Source organism: Hyla sarda, chromosome 13 (assembly GCF_029499605.1).
Source record: "Hyla sarda isolate aHylSar1 chromosome 13, aHylSar1.hap1, whole genome shotgun sequence".
In the NCBI taxonomy this organism is placed as follows: Eukaryota; Metazoa; Chordata; class Amphibia; order Anura; family Hylidae; genus Hyla; species Hyla sarda.
The window spans coordinates 29,175,910-29,195,142 of NC_079201.1; the positions used below are offsets into that span (position 1 = coordinate 29,175,910).

General features: G+C 43.8%; 1 protein-coding gene across 6 annotated transcripts in view; it reads left to right on the forward strand.

Moving 5' to 3' along the window:
• The window catches only part of ANKFN1 (ankyrin repeat and fibronectin type III domain containing 1), a 597,928-nt gene that overhangs the window by 51,220 nt on the left and 527,475 nt on the right, over positions 1–19,233 (forward strand). For 5 of the 6 annotated variants that reach the window (XM_056550604.1, XM_056550603.1, XM_056550600.1 and 2 more), the window contains exon 1: positions 1,987–2,076. The exons of the other annotated variant lie outside the window; for it this stretch is intronic. The gene's annotated coding sequence lies outside the window, so the exon portion shown is untranslated. Of the gene's footprint in view, positions 1–1,986; positions 2,077–19,233 lie in introns of those variants that run through there. 6 annotated transcript variants of the gene reach the window in all.

The window sequence follows — 19,233 nt, forward strand, 5'->3', positions numbered from 1 at the left end:
TTGTGGTAGTTTTTCTTCTTTTAAATCTCCTCTCCTCCTTTACCGTGTTGATTCCCTTTATGTATATAAAAGTCTCTATCATTTCCCCTCTGTCTCTTCTTTCTTCTATACATGTTAAGGTCCTTTAACCTTTCCTGGTAAGTTTTATCCTGCAATCCATGTACTAGTTTAATATCTTCTCTGAACTCTCTGTAGAGTATCTATATCCTTCTGGAGATACGGCCTCCAGTACTGTGCACAATACTCCAAGTGAGGTCTCACCAGTGTTCTGTACAGCGGCATGAGCACTTCTCTCTTTCTACTGCTTATACCTCTCCCTATACATCCAAGCATTCTGCTAGCGTTTCCTGCTGCTCTATACATTGTCTTCCTACCTTTTTGTCTTCTGAAATAATTACTCCTAAATCCCTTTCCTCAGATACTGAGGTCAGGACTGTGTCAAATATTCTATATTCTGCCCGAGGGTTTTTACCTCAGACCATCCTGAATATTCTCCATTGACTACAACCCTCTGTTTTCTGTCACTCAGCCACTGCCTAATCCACTCAACAATAGTGATAAGTGGCAGGGGTCATATTCAAATTTGCGATATTTCACGAATAAATGGACGAATATTCTGCCTATGTTTGCGAAATTCACATACTCACTGTGTTCGTTCCCTTTTTTTTCAAAGCGAAAATTCTTAAGGAAATTTGCATAGTGCACATATGCGATTATATCTTTCACCTAAAAGAAGGGAGGGATCAGTGTCCTCTGGAAGTGCCGATATTTGTGAATATTTGCATATTCGCATATATGAAATATTCACACCGATTCATACAGTAATAATATTGGAGCCTTCTTTGGACCACAAGCTGGAGCTGGAAGCAGGGAGGGATGATCACTTTTTTTTTTTACACAGCACATATCATTGTTGTGATGTGTACTGTGAAGAAAAAAAAAACTAATATTCATCATTACGAATATATATCGCTATATTGTAAATATTCGGGAAATCTTCGGAGTAAAAATTCACATTTCGAATATTCGCGCTCAACAATATGGGAGTCCAAGCTCAAAGACTGTAGGTTATTGATAAGTCTTCTATGTGGGACAGTGTCAAAAGCTTTACTAAAAATCTAGAATTGCGATGTCTACTGCCCCTCCACCATCTTTTATTTTAGTCACCCAATCAAAAAAATCTATAAGATTTGTTTGACATGATCTCCCTGAAGTAAACCCATGTTGTTTTTCATCTTGCAATCCATGGGATTCCACAATCCTATCATTTAGTAGGGTTTCCATTAATTTCCCCACTGTTGAAGTTGCACTTTAGAAGTTTTTACAACTTGCTTGGCCTCTTTCTGCCTAATCTGGTAGATTTCCCTATCTACATTACTCCATTTTTTTTTTTTTTTAATATAATTTCTAAATGCTAGCTTTTAGTTTTTTATGATTTATGTACCACATTGGTCTCTTGATTTTTCAGCTTTTACTGACAAGTCTAATGCAATTTTCTTTTGCCTTCAATAATGCATCTTTTAAGTAGTCCAATTTCTCATGGACTCCATGTAATCCGTTCCAGTTTTATAGGGTCTCATTTATGACTAATTAAATTTTTTGAAAAGTCGTTTTTTTTAAATCTAAAACTTTTGTTTTTGTGTGGTGGGACTCCTTCAATGTTCTTATATTAAACCACACGTACTGTGATCACTAGATCCCAAGCTTTTGCCTACAGTAACATCATATACCAAATTCCCATTTGTGAATATCAAATCGAAAATGGCCTCTCTCCGGGTTGGCTCATCAACCACTTTTTGTAGAGATAATCCCAGTAGAGAGATCTAATCACTGACTGCTGCCATTCAGAGAACAGCATGATTTATTGCTGGAGGAAAGATAGTCTGAAAGAAAAGACCTGTACAAGTGTGTGTGTGTGTGTGTGTGCTGCAGTGTAAACATGCACACATATTGTAAAAGCAGTTGGCTGGCAGTTGTAGTCTGTGCTGCAAACAAGGAAAATGTATTTAGGAGACATCAGGGGCCAAAAGAGCAGAAAAAAAAACCACATGGATAACTACAGAGGACACAGAACAGGTATTGTGGTGGCTTTGGGGCATTTTTATGTTTCTTAACTTCTCTGGAGTACCCCTTTAATGCCGGCCATCGGTGTGATCGACATGCAGCTGCATTTAGAAATGGTAAAATACTGACTCTGGTCCTTTAAGGTGGTATATTGGGACCACTGCAGTGCAATAGTCTGTTCCTGATCAGCTAAGATGACTGAAAGTCCTTTACCCTTCTTCTAGCAGTCCGATGGTGCTTTGCTAATCCAGTCTGTTTCTTGTTTGCAATCGAAAAATATCATGTAATAAATCACCTATGGAGACTAAAAAATAGTGAATACAATAATAAGAAAAATTGTAATGTGAATAAGCCCCTCCCCTAATAAAAGTTTAACCCCCCCCCCTTTTTTTCCATTAATCAAATAAATTTATGTAACGAAGAATAACCATAAAGACCATATTTGGTATCGCCGTGTGCGGAAATGTCCAAACCAATAAAATATAACGTTAATAAAACCACATGGTGAATGACGTAATTGTAAAAAAGTCCAAGATTGCAGAATTGCTGAATTTTTGGTCACTTCATTAATCAGAAAAAAATTAATAAAAAGTGATCAACAAAAATGGTACAGAAAAAAGCATAATCATTTTCTTACTAACAGTTGTAATTTTTTGACACCTTGTAATGATGTACAAAGATTATATAGAACAATTACAACCTAGAAAATAGTAACAGAATTAAAAAAAAAAGATAATGTTATGGTTTCTAGCAATAATCAGTAGGATACATTCACTTTGATAGCAAAAGTGCCCCTGAGAATAAATGGTGCGGGTCCCTTTACCACACTGACCTCAGTCTTCTACACTGAATGGCCTTATTATAATAATACAGACCATAATGCTCGCTTTCTGAAGTACTTTTCATCTGACTCCCTTAACAAGAGGTAAAAGGAGAATCAATTTTAACTATAGATCATTTTCAAAGCCTTATTAAAATATCTCCTTTGCCAGTTTGGCTACAAAAGCTAAGACAGTTAACTACACAAAGATCTGCTGACATTGAGGTTTAAAGCTGTTAAGAGAATTATCATTAGGATTAATTGCTTTTCATTTTATGGTCGCCCTTTTTGTCCTGGTATGACTGTAGAGTGTTTAGCCAAAAGGAGAATATAAAATATTGTCTCATTAGAAAATTGGAAAGATTTGACGACATTTTATCGAACTGCGAGGCCAAGGTAACTGCATGCAAGTTGTAGGCGAAGAGGGTGAATCAGCCCTCAGTGAAAGTATGTAAAAATAAATTGTCATAGACTATAAAAATTGTTCCTTTTTATGGCCTAGGACAATTTATTTAACCCTTCCCTCTTTAGCAATTTTTCATTTTTGCACTTTAGTTTTTTCCTCCTGACCTTCTAAAAATCATAACACTTTAAATGTTCCACCTAAAAATTCATATAAGGGCTTGTTCTTTGCACCAACAATTTTAATTTATAACATTTTTGATATTTTGAATAAATCCTTGCATTTTCTCTGTTTTGGTGTGAGATTTAGCATTGCACCTATTACCTGCATATGTTGGCAGTGTTTTTTCTCTTTCAGTGGGTAACAATTTAAATTTGTAATACCATTAATAATTTCACTACAAAATATTCGGCGAAACCAGGAAACAATTATTTGTGGGGAAAATGGGGAAAAAAAGTTTTAGCAGCTTCCGTTTCTACCTTATATTTATTCTGCAGGTCCATATGATCGCAAGGATACCCAATTTATGTAGGTTTGATTTTATTTTACTACAAAAAATTAATGCACCAAAATTAATACACTGAAAAATGTAATCTTCTGACCCCTATAACTTTTTTACTTTTCTGTACAGAAGGGGTGGGATTTTTATCGGTACCATTTTTGTTTTGATCTGACTTTTTGATCACTTTTTATTCATTTTTTTATGGTATGAAAAGTGACCAAAAAGACGCTATTTTGGACTTTTGTTTTGGATTTTTTTCCACGTGTACGCCATTGACCTAGTGGTTTAATTAATGATATATTTTTATAGCTCGGACATTTACGCACACGGCGATGCCACATATGTTTATTTTTTTTTGCACAGTTTTTTTTAAATGGGAAAAGGGGGGTGATTCAAACTTTTATTAGGGAAGGGGTTAAATCACATTTATTAACAACATGGCATTGATCAGTGTTATCGCCGCATGACTGCTCCTGCACGGAGCAGTCATTCGGTCGGACAGCGAGGAGGCAGGTAGGGCTCCTCCTCGTGTCCTGCAAGCTGTTCGGGACACCGCAATTTCACCGCGCCACTTAGCTAACCGCCAATGTTTACTTTCGTTTTAGATGCGGCGATCAAGTTTGAGCGCCGCATTTAATGGGTTAATGCCGGACGTCAGCCCGATCGGCAATGTCCGGCATTAGCCTTGGGTCCTGGTGGCCTATAGCAACTGGGACCCACTGGGTATGATGCGTGCTCACCTGCTGAGCGCACGTCATACCTCGGGAGCCGCAGATGGACGTTAATAAATGTACATTTGCGGCAAGGGGTTAAAGGGATATTATGGGATTTTTTTATTTGACTATAATACAGAGGCTGTAAAGTTAGTGTAGTTCATAAAATAGTGTCTGTACCTGTGTTTCATGGTGGTCTTGCAATTTTTCTGCATACAAACAGCATACAAAATGAGCGATGTCCCAGGTTGCAGTGCGACTCAAGAAATTACATCAATAGTCAGGTGATCAGAGGGCACCTGTCTTTGCTTCAATGGGTGAAGCGACCGCTAGGTGGAAGGGAGATCATTCTGCAAGAATTGCAGTTCAGCCAGAGGCCCCCTGGTTAGAAAACACTGGTCTATTACATTGAAGGGAGTGCAGGTGTGTTTCAATGGGTGGGGTGGCTGATGTCTGGGAGAAAGAAATGTGACCTCACGTTTACAAACAAGGAATCATGGAACTTGTAGTTTAAGTGAATGAACTCCAACAGGAAATGGACAGTTCACAAAAAAATTGTTATGGTAATCTTACACAGAGCTATTTAGGTGTTTTACAAGCATAGATCCTTCCTAAGCATGTCCATTACTGTCTGACAGGAAAGTACTAAAGTCACCTTATGGTGGATAACCACTTTAAACTTCATCTCATTAATTTTACATAGTATTCTATGACTTTATTTTTTATCATTATTGTGAACAGAAATGAGCCAAATCCTATCTGCTAATACGCCTGTATAGATAATAAAATGGTCAAATTGGTTGGCTGATTATTCCCTCCATCTTATCAAAGATGAGCCATTACATCAGATGGCTTCTCACAATGTATCCAAATGATAGCTTGATTGGTCTGTAAAATAATCAAGGTCAATTTAGCTGGATTCGTTTGTTCATCTTAGATTGCGAATCACTTTTAAACTTTTTTATTTTGAATTTTTTTTAAAGACAAATAAGGCTGGGTTCACACAAGGTAAAATTCAAAGCAAAATACGGCTGTAAACTCTGTATAAAAATGGCCATATTTCATGAAAGTGTATGGAAAACAATTGTTATTAATTTAACTTTGAAATTACAGTTGTTGTTTTTTTTTTAAACAATGTGTGGTGCACACATTGGTGAGATGGCTGTTTTCCATTGACTTGTATAGAGCACATTGTGAGATTAAAGTGTACCTATTAATAGTAATAACTTTTTATATTATGTAGGTAGAAAATACCATTATATGTAAGTTTGTAATGTGTGTCTCTATGAGGAGTCCAGGAAGTGAGGGCAGGACAAGCAGGGCTCTGTACACTGAGGACAAGCAGGGTTCTGTACACTGAGGACAAGCAGGGCTCTGTGCACTGAGGACAAGCAGGACTCTGTACACTGAGGACAAGCAGGGCTCTGTACACTGAGGACAAGCAGGGCTCTGTACACTGAGGACAAGCAGGGCTCTGTACACTGAGGACAAGCAGGGCTCTTTACACTTAGGGCAAGCAGGGCTCTGTACACTGAGGGAAAGCAGGGCTCTGTACACTGAGGGAAAGCAGGGCTCTGTACAATGAGGGCAAGCAGCGCTCTGTACACTGAGGCAAGCAGCGCTCTGTACACTGAGGGCAAGCAGCGCTCTGTACACTGAGGACAAGCAGGACTCTGTACACTGAGGACAAGCAGGGCTCTGTACACTGAGGACAAATAGGACTCTTTACACTGAGGGCAAGCAGGGCTCTGTACACTGAGGGCAAGCAGGGCTCTGTACACTGAGGGCAAGCAGGGCTCTGTACACTGAGGACAAGCAGGGCTCTGTAAACTGAGGACAAGCAGGGCTCTGTACACTGAGGACAAGCAGGGCTCTGTACACTGAGGACAAGCAGGGCTCTGTAAACTGAGGACAAGCAGGGCTCTGTACACTGAGGAAAAGCAGGGCCCTGTACACTGAGGACAAGCAGGGCTCTGTACACTGAGGACAAGTGGGGCTCTGTACACTGAAGACAAGCAGGACTCTGTACACTGAGGACAAGTGGGGGCTCTGTACACTAAAGACAAGCCGGACTCTGTACACTGATGAAAAGCAGGGCTCTGTACACTGAGGACAAGCAGGGCTTTGTACACTGGGGACAAGCAGGGCTTTGTACACTGAGGACAAGCAGGGCTCTATACACTGAGGACAAGCAGGGCTCTGTACACTGAGGACAAGCAGGGCTCTGTACACTGAGGACAAGCAGGGCTCTGTACACTGAGGACAAGCAGGGTTCTGTACACTGAGGACAAGCAGGGCTCTGTACACTAAAGAAAAGCAGGACTCCGTACACTGAGGACAAGCAGGGCTCTGTACACTGAGGACAAGCAGGGTTCTGTACACTGAGGACAAGCAGGGCTCTGTGCACTGAGGACAAGCAGGACTCTGTACACTGAGGACAAGCAGGGCTCTGTACACTGAGGACAAGCAGGGCTCTGTACACTGAGGACAAGCAGGGCTCTGTGCACTGAGGACAAGCAGCTCTCTTTACACCGAGGACAAGCAAAGCTCTGCATACTGAGAACAAGCAGAACCTCATTGTGTCATACCGAGACTCAGTTAATCACTGGCTGCACCAATGTCCTGTACCTGTGATTGGCTGAGCGGCAGTATGACACACTGGGTCCTGCGTCACTCTTTCTCCCAAGAAGAGGATCATAGCCAGGGACTGGGGCAGGACACCGGGGGAACCGCCAGAGCGCTGGAGGTGAATAGAGGTTGATTTTTTATATATACTGTAGATTGGGCATTGTTCTACCCCCACCCTCCTGCCAGATAACCCCTTTAAGGCTGTATTTTTCTATTGATTTCACTATGTGTGAACCCTGCCTGAAAAAAACTCTTCACATTTTAAGCATTCGCAAACCAAATAAGTCAATATAGATAAATGTGAACTTGTGTAACTGGGGATTTTATGCTCTAAAAAAAATTAAGGCTATGGACTAAATCACAGTTACATAGTCAGAGGAACTTACCTGCCTGTTCTCCTACAGTGCTTAATTCTCCACCCAATAGTCACTAAAGTATGTGCAACAACCCTGGCAGAGTTTGGCCACTAGCCAAACTCTGGTTAGGGACATCCAGCCATTCAGGGCTTGGTGCTCAATCAGGGGCTGAGGCGGGGTATTCTTTGAACCTCATTTACTAAGAGGAGGCCCAAACATTCAATGGGGGGATTTATCAAAGCTGTCTATTTCTTGTATCAATATAGACCAACCTACAGAGCGTAAGGCAGGTCTATTGTGCGCTTAATTATTCAAAAGTCGCACGGCTCTTGATAAATTCTGTGCACGCACTTTGGGATGTACGGTTTAGACTGTATTTAAACCTGCTCCAGCATGGCCTGACATTTCAGCGTACTTTCGCCAGATACGACTTTTTGCCGAAAAGTCGCTATTCATAAATTCAGCACCAATGCATTTTTCTAAAATAACCTAGAATTCATAAATGTTCAAAAAATCCTCTAAAGCAAAAGTTGTGAAAAAGTTGCACGTATTTAGACTGCGACTTTCTGTTCGAAAAACCAGTCTAAATCCTTTGATCTCCCCCAATGTGTCCAAGACAGCTTGTAACTTCTGCACGTCTTGAAACGTGCTAGAAACAGCTAGAAACAGAGCTGTTAATCCCAATCTCTATCATTAATAAATACGTTTAACAAAAGGTGGCCCAGTACTGTACAACACTAATTACCGAGGACCTATCAGAGTAAGAATAATTGACCACCACTCTCTGGGTACGTTCTATAAAAAGGACCTGTGGCCTGCTATCATTAAATTGCCTAGGGTGCCCTGATCACACACCCTTTTACAGTTTCTTGATACGCCCTCCTGTTCTCGAGATTTTAAGGTTTATAGTGTGTTTGACAATTCAGGGGGATCGGTCAGATGGGCATGAGCTTCAAGGCGTTCTCTAGTGCAGGAACACATCTCCTCTATGCAAAGTATAGGGGATGAGTGTTTGATCTTGGGGGGTCCAACCGCTGGGAACCCCCACAATCTCCTGCATGGCACCCCAGCAGTCCCCAGAAACAGGGCGCGTCGACCCCCCATACTAAGAAGCACACGACTCTCCCCCTACATGTATCTCTATTGGAGCGCCAGCTCTCCAATAGATATACATGGAGGGGGATGTCAGCCACAGCTTTGTGCGGGGATTGACACACCCTGTTCCTGGAGACTGCTGGGGTCCCGTGCAGGAGATTGTGGGGGGTCCTAGCGGCCAGACCTCCCACAATCAGACACTTTTCCCCTTATCCTTTGTATAGGGGATATGTGTTCCTGCACGGGAGTACTCCTTTAATTTTAATAATAGGAATGAATGTCAGGTGATGGTTCAGTTATGCAGTCAGGGGTGTGTATGTTGTACAATGAGGGGCATGTATACACCACCTGGCAGTATAAACTCGCCCATCACCTGATGGGTCACCCAGTCACTCCCATTATTAATCCCTTAAGGATTTAGGGTTTTTCCGTTTTTGCACTTTCGTTTTTTCCTCCTTACATTTTAAAATCATAACTTTTAAATTTTGCACCTACAGACTCATATGATGGCTTTTTTTTTTTGCTACTTTGTAATGGCATTAGTCATTTTACCAAAAAATCTACAAAAAAAAAATAATTGCATGAAAAAATTTAAAAAATAAATAAAACATACCATTTTGTAACTTTTGGGGGCTTCCGTTTCTACGCAGTAAATTTTTCGGAAAAATTACACCTTATCATTATTCTTTAGGTCCGTTCAATTAAAGCAATACCCTACTTATATAGGTTTGATTTTGTCTTACTTTTGGAAAAAATCATAACTACATACACGAACATTAATATGTTTAAAAATGTCATCTTCTGACCCCTATAACTTTTTTTTTTTCTCCGCAAACGGGTCAGTATAAGGGCAAATTTTTTGCGCCATGATCTGAAGTTTTTATTGGACCTTTTGATCGTTTTTTATACATTTTTAATAGTAAAAAAGTGACCAAAAATACGTGATTTTGGACTTTGGAATTTTTTTATGTGTACGCCATTGACCGTGTGGTTAAATTAATAATATGTTTTTATAGTTTGGACATGATAGGGTGTATCAAGAAACTGAAAAAGGAGTGTTATCAGGCCACCCTAAGATATTGAATTATAATGCAATCTCAATTTTTGGGAGTTTGCCTCGGGTCTTCTTTAAGCCAGTTTTCAGCTTAGTTACAAACTAAAACTTTCTAAATGTATAGACAGGGCTGTATTTGTCAGTAGGCACTCAAGGACCTGTGCCTCAGTGTGAAAGGAGTAGGGTGGGGCAACTCACAGCCCATTTTGGTCAATTTCCTTGTTTCCCTTATGATTGCCTTCTAAGAGGCATAACTTATTTATTTTAACATCTACAGACCCATAGGAGGCATAGAAGAAGAGAACAGACAGAGCGACACTCACCAGGCAGGTACTTCTTTATTCACGGAGCTGTGACATCAAACGGGGTACAGGCGGGGGAGTGGGATGGAGGAGGGGCAGCCAGCTGCCCCTCCTCCATCCCACTCCCCCGCCTGTACCCCGTTTGATGTCACAGCTCCGTGAATAAAGAAGTACCTGCCTGGCGAGTGTCGCTCTGTCTGTTCTCTATTCTACGCCATTTGCTGTTGTCTTAGAGCTGAGCACCACCAATACAGTTCTGCTACGTCCGGCTCCAGTCGACTTGCGCTCCTCCGTGATTTTTTGTGGCTTAGTTCTTGTAGTGCCGGGTCTCTACCTCTACACGTACATGCCAGACCCATAGGAGGGCTTGTTTACAATTAGTGTTGCTCGCGAATATTCGCAATTCGAATTTTATTCGCGAATATCGCATATTCGCGAATTCGCGAATATTCGCGAATATAGCAATATATATTCGTAATCCGAATATTGTTTTTTTTGTTTTGTTTTGTTTTTTTCACAGTACACATCACAGTGATCATCCCTCTCTGCTTCCAGCTTGTGTGGTATAAAGAAGGCTCTAATACTACTGTGTGATACTGGTGTGCGAATTTTCGCGTATGCTAATTTTGTATATGCTAATTTTTCGCATATGTTAATTTTCGCATTCGCGAGTTTTCGCATATGCGAAAATAAAACGAGAATATTACGAATATGCGAATTTAGCGAATATATGACGAATATTTTTCCATATATTCGCGAATATTCGCAAATTCGAATATGGTCTATGCCGCTCAACACTATTTACAATGACATCATTAATTTTACCATAAAATGTACGGCAAAACAAAAAAAATATTATTCCTGTGCAGAAATTGAAAAGAAAACTGCAATTTTGCAACTTTTGGAGTTTTTTTTTTTCCCACTTAACAGATTTAAATCTGACATGTTCTCTTTACTGTGGGTCAATAGTCTAATAAAGTGATACCCATGTTCACATCATACTCTATTATTGTGAAACAAAAATAGAGAAACAGGAACATAGCCGCACATCCACCATTTGTATTTTGATCTACTTGCTTCTCAAGAGAATCACCGAAACAAATTCTCCTGATCTACACAATATAATCTGAAATGTAACCTTTAATATCATATACTAAAAAATATATCACAAAATAAATATAAAAATAAGGTTGTGGCAAAATAGTGCTAGGAGCCCAGGCGTGTAATACCCCAATACTTAATGGTCAAAGTTTAGAATTGGAAGCTAGTATAGCAGATATAGATTAAAGGGTACTTCTCATCAAATAAACTTTTGATATATTTTAGATTAATGAATGTTGAATAACTTTCCAATAGCATGTTAATGAAAAATATAATTTTCTTTATAATTACAATAGAAAGAAGCATATTTTTTAATAACATGCAATTGTGAAGCTATTCTGCATACATTAATCTATAATATATCAAAGTTTTTTTGATGAGAGGTACCCTTTAACCTATCTTCGATATTATAAGGAGAGTGTGGGTAATATCATACCTAAAACTGATTAAAGATGTTCCAACAAGATATAAATATATAATAGGGGCGACACGCCTTCTTTACCATGAGAACTGGGAACTTATGGAACAGTCTACCTCAGGAACTGGTCACAGCAGGAAAAATTAATGGCTTTAAAACAGGATTAGATACATTCCTGGAACAAAATAACATTAATGCTTATGAAGAAATATAAAATCCCATCCCTTCCCCAATATCGCGCCACACCCCTACTCTTCAATTCCCTGGTTGAACTTGATGGACGTATGTCTTTTTTTAACCGTACTAACTATGTAACTATGTAATTATGGCGGTTAGATGGAGAGAGGGAGTGATGGTGCCCACTAGTAATAAGATGCCTGTCTCTCTCTCCCTGCCTTTTGAGGGACCCACCTCCTTAACAGGGTGGCCCCAACCACGGCGCCCTAAAAAAAAAAAAAAAAAATGGTGATAAAGCAAGAAAGAGGGTAGGATAATACACCCCGGGGCTCCACAATAACCAAAAACAATAACAGTGTGTGGAAAAAATTAAATTAAAATCATCAAATGTAGTCAACAAATAATCCAACTGTTACGCCGAGCGCTCCGGGTCCCCGCTCCTCCCCGGAGCGCTCGCTTCTCTCTCCTCGCTGCAGCGCTCCGGTCACATCCTCTGACCCGGGGCGCTGCGATTCCGCTGTCAGCCGGGATGCGATTCGCGATGCGGGTAGCGCCCGCTCGCGATGCGCACCCCGGCTCCCGTACCTGACTCGCTCCCCGTCTGTCCTGTCCCGGCGCGCGCGGCCCCGCTCCCTAGGGCGCGCGCGCGCCGGGTCTCTGCGATTTAAAGGGCCACTGCGCCGCTGATTGGCGCAGTGGTTCCAATTAGTGTGTTCACCTGTGCACTTCCCTATATCACCTCACTTCCCCTGCACTCCCTTGCCGGATCTTGTTGCCTTAGTGCCAGTGAAAGCGTTCCTTGTGTGTTCCTTGCCTGTGTTTCCAGACCTTCTGCCGTTGCCCCTGACTACGATCCTTGCTGCCTGCCCCGACCTTCTGCTACGTCCGACCTTGCTTCTGCCTACTCCCTTGTACCGCGTCTATCTTCAGCAGCCAGAGAGGTGAGCCGTTGCTAGTGGATACGACCTGGTCACTACCGCCGCAGCAAGACCATCCCGCTTTGCGGCGGGCTCTGGTGAAAACCAGTAGTGGCTTAGAACCGGTCCACTAGCACGGTCCACGCCAATCCCTCTCTGGCACAGAGGATCCACTACCTGCCAGCCGGCATCGTGACAGTAGATCCGGCCATGGATCCCGCTGAAGTTCCTCTGCCAGTTGTCGCTGACCTCACCACGGTGGTCGCCCAGCAGTCACAACAGATAGCGCAACAAGGCCAACAGCTGTCTCAACTGACCGTTATGCTACAACAGTTACTACCACAGCTTCAGCAGTCATCTCCTCCGCCAGCTCCTGCACCTCCTCCGCAGCGAGTGGCCGCTCCTGGGCTACGCCTATCCTTGCCGGATAAATTTGATGGGGACTCTAAGTTTTGCCGTGGCTTTCTTTCCCAATGTTCCCTGCATCTGGAGATGATGTCGGACCTGTTTCCCACTGAAAGGTCTAAGGTGGCTTTCGTAGTAAGCCTTCTGTCCGGAAAAGCCCTGTCATGGGCCACACCGCTCTGGGACCGCAATGACCCCGTCACTGCCTCTGTACACTCCTTCTTCTCGGAAATCCGAAGTGTCTTTGAGGAACCTGCCCGAGCCTCTTCTGCTGAGACTGCCCTGTTGAACCTGGTCCAGGGTAATTCTTCCGTTGGCGAGTATGCCGTACAATTCCGTACTCTTGCTTCAGAATTGTCCTGGAATAATGAGGCCCTCTGCGCGACCTTCAAAAAAGGCCTATCCAGCAACATTAAAGATGTTCTGGCCGCACGAGAAATTCCTGCTAATCTACATGAACTTATTCACCTAGCCACTCGCATTGACATGCGTTTTTCCGAAAGGCGTCAGGAACTCCGCCAAGATATGGACTCTGTTCGCACGAGGCGTTTCTTCTCCTCGGCTCCTCTCTCCTCTGGTCCCCTGCAATCTGTTCCTGTGCCTTCCGCCGTGGAGGCTATGCAGGTCGACCGGTCTCGCCTGACACCTCAAGAGAGGACACGACGCCGTATGGAGAACCTCTGCCTGTACTGTGCTAGTACCGAACACTTCCTGAGGGATTGTCCTATCCGTCCTCCCCGCCTGGAAAGACGTACGCTGACTCCGCACAAAGGTGAGACAGTCCTTGATGTCTACTCTGCTTCTCCACGTCTTACAGTGCCTGTGCGGATGTCTGCCTCTGCCTTCTCCTTCCCTGCTGTGGCCTTCTTGGACTCTGGATCTGCAGGAAATTTTATTTTGGCCTCTCTCGTCAACAGGTTCAACATCCCGGTGACCAGTCTCGCCAGACCCCTCTACATCAATTGTGTAAATAATGAAAGATTGGACTGTACCATACGTTTCCGCACGGAGCCCCTTCTTATGAGCATCGGATCTCATCATGAGAGGATTGAACTTTTGGTCCTCCCCAATTGCACCTCGGAAATTCTCCTTGGACTTCCCTGGCTTCAACTTCATTCCCCTACCCTGGATTGGTCCACTGGGGAGATCAAGAGTTGGGGGTCCTCTTGTTCCAAGAACTGTCTAAAACCGGTTCCCAGTAACCCTTGCCGTAACTCTGTGGTTCCTCCAGTAACCGGTCTCCCTAAGGCCTATATGGACTTCGCGGATGTTTTCTGCAAAAAACAAGCTGAGACACTACCTCCTCACAGGCCTTATGATTGCCCTATCGACCTCCTCCCGGGCACTACTCCACCCCGGGGCAGAATTTATCCTCTCTCTGCCCCAGAGACTCTTGCCATGTCCGAATACGTCCAGGAGAATCTAAAAAAGGGCTTTATCCGTAAATCCTCCTCTCCTGCCGGAGCCGGATTTTTCTTTGTGTCCAAAAAAGATGGCTCCCTACGTCCTTGCATTGACTACCGCGGTCTTAATAAAATCACGGTTAAGAACCGCTACCCCTTACCCCTCATCTCTGAACTCTTTGATCGCCTCCAAGGTGCCCACATCTTCACTAAATTGGACTTAAGAGGCGCCTATAACCTCATCCGCATCAGAGAGGGGGACGAGTGGAAAACGGCATTTAACACCAGAGATGGACACTTTGAGTATCTGGTCATGCCCTTTGGACTGTGCAACGCCCCTGCCGTCTTCCAAGACTTTGTCAATGAAATTTTTCGTGATCTGTTATACTCCTGTGTTGTTGTATATCTGGACGATATCCTAATTTTTTCTGCCAATCTAGAAGAACACCGCCAGCATGTCCGTATGGTTCTTCAGAGACTTCGTGACAATCAACTCTATGCCAAAATTGAGAAATGTCTGTTTGAATGCCAATCTCTTCCTTTTCTAGGATATTTGGTCTCTGGCCAGGGACTACAGATGGATCCAGACAAACTCTCTGCCGTCTTAGATTGGCCACGCCCCTCCGGACTCCGTGCTATCCAACGCTTTTTGGGGTTCGCCAATTATTACAGGCAATTTATTCCACATTTTTCTACCATTGTGGCTCCTATCGTGGCTTTAACCAAAAAAAATGCTGATCCCAAGTCCTGGCCTCCTCAAGCAGAAGACGCCTTTAAACGACTCAAGTCTGCCTTTTCTTCGGCTCCCGTCCTCTCCAGACCTGACCCTTCCAAACCCTTCCTATTGGAGGTTGATGCCTCCTCAGTGGGAGCTGGAGCTGTTCTTCTACAAAAAAATTCTTCCGGGCATGCTGTCACTTGTGGTTTTTTCTCTAGGACCTTCTCTCCAGCGGAGAGGAACTACTCCATCGGGGATCGAGAGCTTCTAGCCATTAAATTAGCACTTGAGGAATGGAGGCATCTGCTGGAGGGATCAAGTTCTCCTGTTATTATCTACACCGACCACAAGAACCTCTCCTACCTCCAGTCTGCCCAACGGCTGAATCCTCGCCAGGCCCGGTGGTTTCTGTTCTTTGCCCGATTTAATTTTGAGATTCACTTTCGTCCTGCCGATAAGAACATTAGGGCCGATGCTCTCTCTCGTTCCTCGGATGCCTCAGAAGTTGAACTCTCTCCGCAACACATCATTCCACCTGACTGTCTGATCTCCACTTCTCCTGCCTCCATCAGGCAGACTCCTCCAGGAAAGACCTTTGTTTCTCCTCGCCAACGCCTCGGAATCCTCAAATGGGGTCACTCCTCCCATCTCGCAGGTCATGCGGGTATCAAGAAATCTGTGCAACTCATCTCCCGCTTCTATTGGTGGCCGACTCTGGAGACGGATGTTGTGGACTTTGTGCGAGCCTGCACTATCTGTGCCCGGGATAAGACTCCTCGCCAGAAGCCCGCTGGTTTTCTTCATCCTCTGCCTGTCCCCGAACAGCCTTGGTCTCTGATTGGTATGGATTTTATTACTGATTTACCCCCTTCCCGTGGCAACACTGTTATTTGGGTGGTCGTTGATCGATTCTCCAAAATGGCACATTTCATCCCTCTTCCTGGTCTTCCTTCTGCGCCTCAGTTGGCTAAACAATTTTTTGTACACATTTTTCGTCTTCACGGGTTGCCTACGCAGATTGTCTCGGATAGAGGTGTCCAATTCGTGTCTAAATTCTGGAGGGCTCTCTGTAAACAACTCAAGATTAAATTAAATTTTTCTTCTGCATATCATCCCCAGTCCAATGGACAAGTAGAAAGAATTAACCAGATCTTGGGTGATTATTTGCGACATTTTGTTTCCTCCCGCCAGGATGACTGGGCAGATCTCCTTCCATGGGCCGAATTCTCGTATAACTTCAGGGTCTCGGAATCTTCCTCCAAATCCCCATTTTTCGTGGTGTACGGCCGTCACCCTCTTCCCCCCCTCCCTACCCCCTTGCCCTCTGGTCTGCCCGCTGTGGATGAAATTTCTCGTGACCTTTCCATTATATGGAGAGAGACCCAAAATTCTCTCTTACAGGCCTCTTCACGCATGAAGAGGTTCGCGGATAAGAAAAGAAGAGCTCCTCCCGTTTTTTCCCCTGGAGACAAGGTATGGCTCTCCGCTAAATATGTCCGCTTCCGTGTCCCTAGCTACAAGTTGGGACCACGCTATCTTGGTCCTTTCAAAATTTTGTGTCAAATCAATCCTGTCTCTTATAAACTTCTTCTTCCTCCTTCTCTTCGTATCCCTAATGCCTTTCACGTCTCTCTTCTCAAACCACTCATCCTCAACCGTTTTTCTCCCAAATCTGTTCCTCCCACTCCTGTTTCCGGCTCCTCGGACATCTTCTCTGTCAAAGAAATCCTAGCCTCCAAAAAGGTCAGAGGGAAAACTTTTTTCTTAGTGGACTGGGAGGGTTGTGGTCCTGAAGAGAGATCCTGGGAACCTGAGGACAACATCCTAGACAAAAGTCTGCTCCTCAGGTTCTCAGGCTCTAAGAAGAGGGGGAGACCCAAGGGGGGGGGTACTGTTACGCCGAGCGCTCCGGGTCCCCGCTCCTCCCCGGAGCGCTCGCTTCTCTCTCCTCGCTGCAGCGCTCCGGTCACATCCTCTGACCCGGGGCGCTGCGATTCCGCTGTCAGCCGGGATGCGATTCGCGATGCGGGTAGCGCCCGCTCGCGATGCGCACCCCGGCTCCCGTACCTGACTCGCTCCCCGTCTGTCCTGTCCCGGCGCGCGCGGCCCCGCTCCCTAGGGCGCGCGCGCGCCGGGTCTCTGCGATTTAAAGGGCCACTGCGCCGCTGATTGGCGCAGTGGTTCCAATTAGTGTGTTCACCTGTGCACTTCCCTATATCACCTCACTTCCCCTGCACTCCCTTGCCGGATCTTGTTGCCTTAGTGCCAGTGAAAGCGTTCCTTGTGTGTTCCTTGCCTGTGTTTCCAGACCTTCTGCCGTTGCCCCTGACTACGATCCTTGCTGCCTGCCCCGACCTTCTGCTACGTCCGACCTTGCTTCTGCCTACTCCCTTGTACCGCGTCTATCTTCAGCAGCCAGAGAGGTGAGCCGTTGCTAGTGGATACGACCTGGTCACTACCGCCGCAGCAAGACCATCCCGCTTTGCGGCGGGCTCTGGTGAAAACCAGTAGTGGCTTAGAACCGGTCCACTAGCACGGTCCACGCCAATCCCTCTCTGGCACAGAGGATCCACTACCTGCCAGCCGGCATCGTGACACCAACGCATTTCACCTGTCAGATTTACACAGGCTCATCAGGGAAAAGACATTGGCAACAGACAAATTCTCAAGATAACGCAGCAATAGCTTATTGCACTCTTAATAATGCAAATAACGCAATGATAGTAGATCATGCACAGAAAAGGTAATAAATCACAGTATAAATTCCCGGTAGTTGATTTCAAATTAGATAAATGCAGTAAAATGCTGAATGGAAAAAGGTCCCAGCTAATGGTCACAGCCTAACCATATGCACATAGCCTACCAACTGAGGCTGAGAATGTCTTTCCTGGCTCAGTTACAATAATTATGAATGTCACCAAAACTTATTTTAAATCCACATTACACATATGCTGCAGAGGATAGATACATTTCAAATGGAAAATACATACATTCAGAGACCTCAATGATAATATTGTCCCAGCCTGCACTCACATAACAAAATATATAGCGTGCATGATGACAATAAACATAGAATAAATCACGGGGAGCATGATGAGACACCGCCGGGAATGATATTTACCACAGGAAGGGTAGTAAATGGAAAAAAAAAAAGGAAATATACTTATGCCCCCTGGGAGGTTCTGCGCTGACGCTGGTGGAAAGAATGGTCTTAGATGTAAGAGGCCATGCTGCGGTCTGACTCTTCAGGAGTCCTTTCAGGAACTGTCCAGAGCAGGAACAAACCATTCCTGCTCTGGACAGTTCCTGACATGAACAAAGGTGTCAGCAGAGAGCACTGTGGTCAGACAGAAAAGAAATTCAGAAAGAAAAGAACTTTCTCTGTATTATACAGCAGCTGATAAGTACTGGAAGGATTAAGATTTTTAAACAGAAGTAATTTACAAATCTGTTTAACTTTCTGGCACCAGTTGATTTAAAAAAAAAAAAATGTTTTCCACCGGAGTACCCCTTTAACAAAATTGATATGCTTTAATTTGCCCTATTATAACCCCTTTCACTTTTTATTTTTCTGTACAGGGGGCTTTATGAGTGATTTTTGTGTTGTAATCTGTAGTTTACATTGGTTCCAATTTGGGTATATTAATTTTTTTCTTTGAATCAAATTTTTTTTGTAAAATGGGAAAAAGGGAGGTTTATATTTTTATTGGGGGAGGGACTTATTACATTTTTTTTTTACAATGTATTTTATATATTTTTTCTGGCCACATAGGGGACTATTTATAGCAATCTTTTGGGTGCTAATACTGTACATTGGCATAGCACTGATCAGTATAATCTGTGATCTACTTTTCTGGTCTGCCGGAAGGCAGACAAGAGAAGAAGACTGCAGCAGATGATCGAGAGGAAGGTAGGGGACCTCCGGTCATGCCATGGGTGTTCTGATGAGCCTTACTAAGTTCCTATCATGCTTCAGATGCCATGATCAGAACTGATCTCAGCATCTGAAGGGTAATGGCCTGCATCGGCACAATAGCTGCTGTTCGCCATTACCGGCGCATGCTATTAGCAGCCGGGACTTGAAGCGATTACAGCTCCTGCAGTCAGGACTTAAATGTGAGTCCTGGTGCATTAAGTACCAGGACACCACAACGTAC